An 8,908-nucleotide genomic window follows, 5' to 3' on the forward strand; every position below is an offset into this window, starting at 1 on the left:
ATAGAGCCAAATGCAGGGGTGATTCCACAGCCATTGAAATCATGACCTGAACTGAAATCAGGAGTTGGACACTTAACCCCAACTGAGCCACCCAGGTGCCCCAATAACGTAAAATTATTTAAACACAATAAAAATTTTACCTAATATCCTTTATGAGACCAAACCAGAATTTCAACTCTATTATAATTATGAAATGAGTTTTCTGACTCTGTGAAAGATAGGGTCTTCAGTGTATGTGTGATAGTCTAAGATTTATAATAGGGATTTTATTATTGTAATTTTTAGTGTTTCTTAGAAATACAGACAGAATCAGCTTATTATTCTGATACCTTTAACTGTTTGGCCTAATTTAAACTTTAAACTTTTTCTGAAGGTATGCCAGAAATTTAGTAATAGATATCTACTCTTTGTTGATGAGTTTTAATTCTAATAAACACTGTCTTCTAATACCTTCCTCAAGTGCAAAACCCACCTAGCTGATAGAATGGCTGGAAGACAAATTCTAGAGAAAATCTTAGGTCAACCACAAAGGGGATACCTAAAACTCAAATTTAGCCAATCCACAACACTTAAGAATTCAGAATCAAACTACACTGAAAGTCTAGATCACCAGGGACGACCTGCAGCCAGGTTAACCTCAGTTTACCAGACAGTCAAGTTCCAAATTTAACAAACTCACAGTGTGGCAGGCTAGGCCACTGTGTATTCCTAAGTGTTCAGAATCACCTCTTCCATGTCTGCTTTCCATATTGTGAACATTCAAGAGGATGAAAGAAGGCTCCTGGGTCCCATATGTACTCACTCCACTAGGGGTTTTGCTGTCCATGGCCCATGTGACACATGCCGTAGCCCCTCAGGTATATGGGGGCGCCATTGCCCACACATTCCCTTCCCTGTTTCTCAGAAGACCTATATACAGGAAGCTGTGGTAATTGCTCCCTATGACACCCTTTTCTGTTGTTCTTCTATCACTTCCACTGTCTTTATTAAAAGCTTAAAGATGCATCTAAATTTAATACTTGTATTAAATATTATTATTAAGCTTGTATTAAATATTGTACTTACTACTTAAAAGTGAGCTCGACAGAGAAGTTAGACTTAACAAAATTGTTGATATGTCTATGTTAATACGCCAATTCAGGATACAGTCCCAGAAGGGAAATAGGATATACACACTGGGCCTGATCTCCCCAAGACTTCGGGTATGAGTTATTTATCTTGTGAGCATGAATGGTTTTTAGGCCAGTTTTCTCTCTGTTTGATTAGAGTTCAAGCTGAACCACCAAGAAGCAAACATTGGTACCAGGTGCTTTTTTATGTGAGAGCTCTCATGGTTTAAGACTTTCATAATAAAGCAAGCCAGTATCAAAATATTGCTTAATACTTTGGATCTAACTTTTTCAGAGCCTACTGATACATAAAGGAAACCAGAGAGCCTTGCAAATTGGGTATCAGGTAAATCAGTTCTAGAACTGAATGATCACTAGCCAGCAATATGACCTTTCTGTCTTGAAGGATCTTTCCATGAAGCAGAGGATTAGACATTTCTGACTCAGGTATTATGGAGTTACAAAAAGGAAAAACTTAAAAGGCTAACTGAAATAAAATCTTCAGTGTAAGGGCGCCTGGGTGGTACAGTCAGTTGAGCGCCCAACTCTTGGTTTCCATTCCTGTCGTGATTTCTTTTTTTTTTTTTTTTTAAGATTTTATTTATTTATTTGACAGACAGAGATCACAAGTAGGTAGAGAGGCAGGCAGAGAGAGAGAGGGGAGCAGGCTCCCTGCTGAGCAGAGAGCCCGATGCGGGGCTCGATCCCAGGACACTGAGATCATGACCTGAGCCAAAGGCAGCGGCTTAATCCACTGAGCCACCCAGGCGCCCCCTCTGTCGTGATTTCTTGATCCTGGGATCGAGCCCCCAGTTGGGCTTGTACTCGGGGTGGAGTCTAAATGAGATTCTTTCTCCCTCCCCTTCTGCTCCCTCCGCCTTTCTCTCTCTCTCCTCCCCACCAAATAAATAAATAATCTTAATTTTTTTTTTTTTTAAATGTTCCCTGTAAGGGTATAGCACGGACTTTCATTAAGGGCAGAAAAGGAATTCTAACCAGGCTCCATGATCCTAGAACTGGAAAGTTCTCTCAGCTTCTCTGGCCTTCTCAAGGTCCATTGTTGCTGCTGCTTTTTTACTGTCCCTCTTTGTGGCCCTGTTTTCTGTGCTAACTCTGGGTTACTCTGCTCCAGGTGCTTTGTAGATTCTGATCTACCTTGGGGCTGGCCCCCATCTGTGCCTTTTTCTAATCTTCCCCAACCATTCACCCATCCTCATGTTACAGATTCAGGATCAGCGTTCACTCGGTTCAAGAGGGATGTGGAGGGGGTGCCTAGGTGGTTCAGTGGGTTAAAGCCTCTGCCTTCGGCTCAGGTCATGATCCCAGGGTCCTGGGATCGAGCCCCACAATGGGCTCTCTGCTCAGCAGGGAGCCTGCTTGCTCCTCTCTCTCTCTGTCTGCCTCTCTGCCTACTTGTGATCTCTGTCTGTCATTTGATAAAGATAAAATCTTTAAAAAAAAAAAAAAAAAAAGAGGGATGTGGAGGGTGTGGGAGTGAGCAGGCCACATAGCACCCAGCGCCGTGGGTGGGGTCAGTCTCCAGCAATGGGCTGGGAGTCCTGAGTTGGCGGTTCTGTCACACTAATGTCTTCACAGGGCTTGGGGTTATTGGTTCTATAATTCTATGACCTTTATTGTTTCTATTATAGTTACTGAGTTGAGAGAGCATGTCTCTAAAGGCACTTGGATCATCTTTCCTAAAAGAAACATGTAAATTCCTGACCTAACAACAGACGCGATTTTCCGAGGATTGCAAACCTCTCAGGGCGTGATGGAAGCGCAGTTCACACTGCCGGCCACAGAGGGAGCTGTCTGCTGTGTCACTGCTTATCAGGCCTCCATTTTCCTGTGCATTACTTTCTTATCAAACTATTACAGGTTTTAGAAACACTTGGACAAAAATAAAAATAGATGGGAGTGTGTGAAGGATATTACTCTGAAACTATTCTTTAGGAATAATCTCTGCAGTTAAGATACATTTTAACATTTTCCAAATTCTCAACTTCATAATTTCCCACAAAGCAGGAAGTAGACCCAGGGTGACGGGAAGATACATGTGTCTCAGGCCTACTTTAGTCCTTCTAGGATTACAGATAACCCAGGTTAACTTCAAATTGAGGATTCACATAACATTGATCTGTGATGATCTTATTTTATCATTGTTGGGAAATTAAACTGCTTTGCAAGAAAGGAAATGCAAAGCTGCCTTAAGGGCTCCAGCGCATCAGAAAGCTTTGATTTTCTGTCTCTTGAGAGGATTCTGTGTGATGGGGGATGACACCTGGAGCACAGTAAACTCCTGCAGACGCTTCCTTATTTATAGACTTTGCCCCCAAGAACTAGTAAAGATTGAAAAACATAAAATATCTGTATAACACAATACATCCTTGAATGGGAAGTCAGCTGCCAGACGCTATCCAGTCCTTTTTCTTCCAATATCATTATGTGTTCATGAAGGTTACAAAAGCTGTGAAATTTTAATTCCATTATAATTAGATACATGGATGTTTGAGTTTTCCCCAAAAATGTTACAATAAACTGAATTTCAAAGAAACTTTGAGCCAAAATTAAATTCACTGCAACTGAAATTTTTCTAAATTGATTTTAAGTACGTATTTACCCCGATGAAATTTTAACTATAATGTAACATATCAATCATCATAATATTAGTACTTACTTTTCAAAACATATTTAATATATGATACTTTATTTTCACATCAATACTATTCATAGTTCAGGTGATCCCAATGACAAATGAAGGAAAAGCTCAGACATTTAAGTAATTTTTTTAAAGTGGAGATGTTTCTTTTTTTTTTTTTAATAGACTGTTCCTTTTCTTTTTTTTTTTTTTTTTAAGTCTATTTAAGTAATCTCTGAAGCCAACAGGGGGCTCAAATTCATGACCCCGAGATCAACAATTGTGTGCTCTCTCAATCAGGCCAGCCAAGCACCCCTAAGTAATTTTTTTTGAAAGAATAGGTTCTGGAACATCTCAACTCCCCTCACTTTTTATTGCTCCATTAAAAATATCTGTTGGTAAAGGGTAAAGTTACCTATTTTAGATTGCTTACTGTATGCTAGTTACTCCTTAAGCACTTTTCAATATTTAGATGAAAAAAAATTTTTTTAAGATTTTATTTATTTATCTGACAGAGATCACAAGTTGGCAGAGAGGCAGGCAGAGAGAGAGAGGAGGAAACAGGCTCTCCTCGGAGCAAAGAGCCCGATGCGGGGCTCAATCCCAGGACCCTGAGATCATGACTCGAGCCGAAGGCAGAGGCCCAACCCACTGAGCCACCCAGGCACCCCTAGATGAAAATATTTATTCTTAACTCATGTAATCCTCCCAGCACTCTCTAAAATGGGTAGTACTGTTATTCTCATTTTATAAATTAGGTAACTGTAACCTAGAGATACTAAATAACCTGACCAAAGTGACATTACTAGTGTCAACCTGAATAAAAAGCTAAATTGAGGCAATTCTGAATTACCAGAAACCTTGTTTCCTTGGGAATAGCAGAGGAATTGCACCTTCTCTCCGCGGCAACAGAGGGACTGTCCACACTGCTATGACCTTACACTTGTGTGCCAGATCCCACCCCTCCTGCCTCTTCTGGACACAGACTCAGCACTCTTCCCCAGGCTCCCTCCCTACTGTATTATTCCACCATTGGGTAAAACACACACACACACACACACACACACACACACCTCACATGACCCTATTTCCTCACTATGTCTGTGTTTCCCCTCTTAGCAAAACTTTTTGAGAGTTGTCTATTCCCCTGTCTTCAGTTCTCCTGCCTTCCGATGAGCCCACTCCACTGAAATTTTTGGCCTCATCACTGTCTAAATAGCCTTATCAAGGTGACCTTCGGTGCTCGTTCTCTGTCCTAATCTTTCTTGATTGGATGGAGCTGATAACTCTCCCCTCCTGAAACCCTTCTTCACTTGTCCTCCAGGACAGCACAGGACAGCACATTTAGGAATAATCTCTGCAGTTAAGATACATTTTAACATTTTCCAAATTTTCAACTTCATAATTGCCCACAAAGCAGGAAGTAGCTTTTCCTACTGTGGTTTTTCCTGTGGTTTTCCTTACCTCTTCCGGCCTCCTCAGTCTTTTTGCAACTTACCCAGTTCCTCTTCTTTTCACAGACATTTAATGTCTGAGTGGCCCCTGGCTCTTTTCTATCCCCATTAGTTTCACAGAATCATAGGGCTCTCAGAACCTACCTAGTAGCTGATGATGCCTTTCCTGAGCTCCAAATGCCAGGATCAAGCTCCTGTTCAACATATCTGCTTAGTTATCTAAAGGACGTCTGAACCTCAATGTGTTCCAAATTCTACTCCTGATCTTGTCCCTCTCCATGTGCTCCTTTCCCAGATTTACCCATCTTGGTAAATTAAGTGGATACCCTATCCTGCCGATGCTTGGGTCAACGACTTGAGTCATCCTTGATAATTTACTTTCTATTGTATCTCACACCCCATCTGTCAGCAAATCCTATGGCCTCTCTATTAAAAATATATCCAGAATCTAGACACTTCTCACCAAATTTACTATCTGCCCCCCTTCCAAGCCACTGTTTTCCCCTCCTTGACTCCCTACAGGCTGTTCTCAGCACAGTAATCAGAGCGATCCTGTTAATAAAATAAATGCAGTCAGGTCATGATAACTCTTACCTCAGACCCTCCTCCAGTGGCTCCCCATCCATTACGGGTAAAAGCCAAGTCCTTATAATCATGACCTCTAAGCCCTATACATCTGGCCACATGCTACCACCAAACCTGCTGTTCCTGTAATTCTCCAGACATGAACCAGCCCCTGGGCCTTTACCCTTATTGCTCTATCTGTGGAGCACCCATCCCCGGGAGGTGATCAACCTCACTTTCAAGATTTTGTTCAAATGTCACTTCAGTGAAACCTACCATAACCATAAATTACAATACCTAAATTATCTAACCCAGAGTGTAAAACATCTCTCCCCTTAACCAATTTTCCATAGCATTTTCATCATCTAACATACTATAACATTTACTCATTTATGGTATTGTCCATCACAGGTCCTAACCAAGGGTGAGGGAAACTTAGAATGGAGAGGAGAAGAAAGAGGCCATGGGTTTCAGGCCTCTAGATCAGCTGCTGTAGTGGGGCCTGTGGATCATACCACAGCTGCTACAAGTGGAACTGCTAATTGACGGAGCTTCGGATATTCTGCTGACATCTTCCAGGACATAATTTGTGTAGGGGCCAGACTGATGAGTTAAGAAGGTATGATGGGAATTACCTCTCTGCTTCCTTTAAGTCTTTAAGGATGACACTAGTTTCTGCTATTTGCCTTGGGATGTTTGTAAGTTGCAGTCTGCCCACAGGAGGGATCCAGGGGAAGCTTCAGAGCCTCCCACTTGTCCTTCCCTACTATAATAGTTTTTGCTCACAGGTCAATATAAGCAAGTGGGCATTCTGTCAACTTCCAAGAACTGAGTATTTCAATTATATACAAGGACCAGGGACATAAGCACGGGGTGGGTCCCCGGACTGACTAGACCCACTGTGGAGTGAACCTGGGCTGGGAGTCCATTTATTACCTGAACCCCACACACATCTGCTCTGCCTGAGGACCGTGATTTGTAGCATACTGGTTCCCGTTATCAACTAAGACCTTGTGTCCAACACTTCCCGAAGTCTGGGGCTAATTCCTTTGCCCGAGGTATGGGTACCCAAGTAAATATCTGTTGGTCCCTTTGGGGAAGGACTGGGGTAGTCATTGTCATGCAGACATGTCAAGGTGTTGAGATACTTCTTCCTGAGGACCTGGCCTTCCCTTCAGCTAGTGGGCTCTGAGTCTGAAAATTAGTTCAGATCCAAAGCTTGTCAAAAAATTTTGACTGCTTGTTGGCACAGCTGCTCTTAGCCTCCTCTTGGTCCTTTCTCTTGACTGTACGAATCAGTACATCAGAATCACCTGGAAGCCTTGTGAAACTACAGATGGCTGGTCCCCACCCCCAGAGTTTCTAATCGAGTAGGTCTGGACTGGAGCCTGAGAACTGGTGTTTCCAGGTGACGTTGATGCCACTAGTCCAAGAATCACTGGCACAGACTGATCTTGCCCCTAGGGAATCCAACCATTCCCCCAGCTCTCTGTGCATCCGTCTCTGCCTGTGGCTCTGACTTGGGGCTCAGTGAGGTATCTGTCCTCACCTGGCTTTTGATGGGTACCATTGTCATTTAGCCTCCCTGGGGGCAGGGATCCAGCTGTGAGTGGTCAGCACTCCAGCAGCTGGGGAACCACGCCTACAGAGGTCTGGAAGGGGAGATGAGGGTGCTGCCCTTCAGACCCTCCCGCGCTTCCACCTGCATCTGTGTTATGGCCAGGGCTAATGAGGAGAGTGAGGGTTGCTTCAGGCACAAAATTTAAGGGACACCAAAAAAAAAAAAGGCAAGATAAATATTTTGATGCAGTATTTTTAAAGATGAAAATGCAAAAAAAAAAAAAAGTCCATGATATGAGCAAAAATATCAACATTTGAAAAGCAGGATCAATGTTACTGATTTCTCCTTTGCCTTGGGCTCCAAGAGGGCTCATCATGGCACTGTCTTCCCTCCCTGGAAGGCAGGCTCCATGAGGGAAACAGAGGTTTTGTCTCTTTTACTCACTGATGTGCCCCCAGTATTTAGAAGAGTTCCGGTGTCCATAGTAGATGTTGAATAAATACTTAGTGAATGAGACACTTCAGACATTTAAAAGAAGAATGACCATTTAATCTACATTTCCACATTTCTGCCTCTCTTCTTTTCCTCCCCAGTGTTTTCCATTAGGGTTGACTATACACAAGAGGCTCCCTTCACCTTTGAGTCAGGAGACTCAGAGTTAGTTAGGCACAACTCAGGGAAAGCACCTGACAAAAATAGAATATATTTTATTATAAAGGTCAATTGTGAGGTGTCTGAAAATATTTTTCCAATTGATTTCATCATCCCGTCTAAGGGATATACAAAGAACATGTCGCCGTATTAACCACCCTATTTGTTGTCAGCTTGCATAATTATGAGAAATAATTTCCAGAAACTGCTCTGTTGATCCTAGAAAATCGTCCTGATTACTCCCAAGTACAGATGGACTTAAAAGTTGAACCAAAAGTTGAACAGAAAAACTTGACACAGAGGGGCAGTTATAATGGGCAGTCAGCTGCCCACCTCTCCTGCACTCCATCCTGGGAGACCTATCTGGATCCCGAGGTTGGTGTGAGTACGTGGAGAGAACGCTTCTGGGTGTGGGCAGGCTGGCATTTTTGCACAGGATGCCAGGAGAGCCTGTGGCCAGAGCTGCTGGGCATTGACTCCAGTAGGGCCCCTCCTCACTGCAGGGCCTGCTGTCACCACACTTGACCTCTTTGGCACCCACAACTAATCCTAACTCCTTTTTAGCCAGTGAAGGGAACCTGGGAGTCTTTGGGTCAGATAAGAATCTCAGTGTGTTAAAGGCAACTCATATTTGCCACAGAAAAATAAGATTGCTTGTGCCCTACCAAGGCTAGATTACAGAAGAAATTCCAAGCTTCAGATCTCCATTGTCATTTCAAAACAAAACAAAAACAAACCTGAAAAATACAAGTTGAGACCTTTAAAGGGGATTAAGAGTACACTTATCATGATGAGTACTGAGTACTATATAAAATTATTAAATCACTATATTGTATATCTGAAACTAATGTAACACGGCATATATACTGGAATTTTTAAAAATCAGGCCTAAGAAATTTCATAAACAGGTAAACTGAGTCTGTTTTTCCTG

This window comes from Neovison vison, chromosome 1 (assembly GCF_020171115.1).
Source record: "Neovison vison isolate M4711 chromosome 1, ASM_NN_V1, whole genome shotgun sequence".
In the NCBI taxonomy this organism is placed as follows: Eukaryota; Metazoa; Chordata; class Mammalia; order Carnivora; family Mustelidae; genus Neogale; species Neogale vison.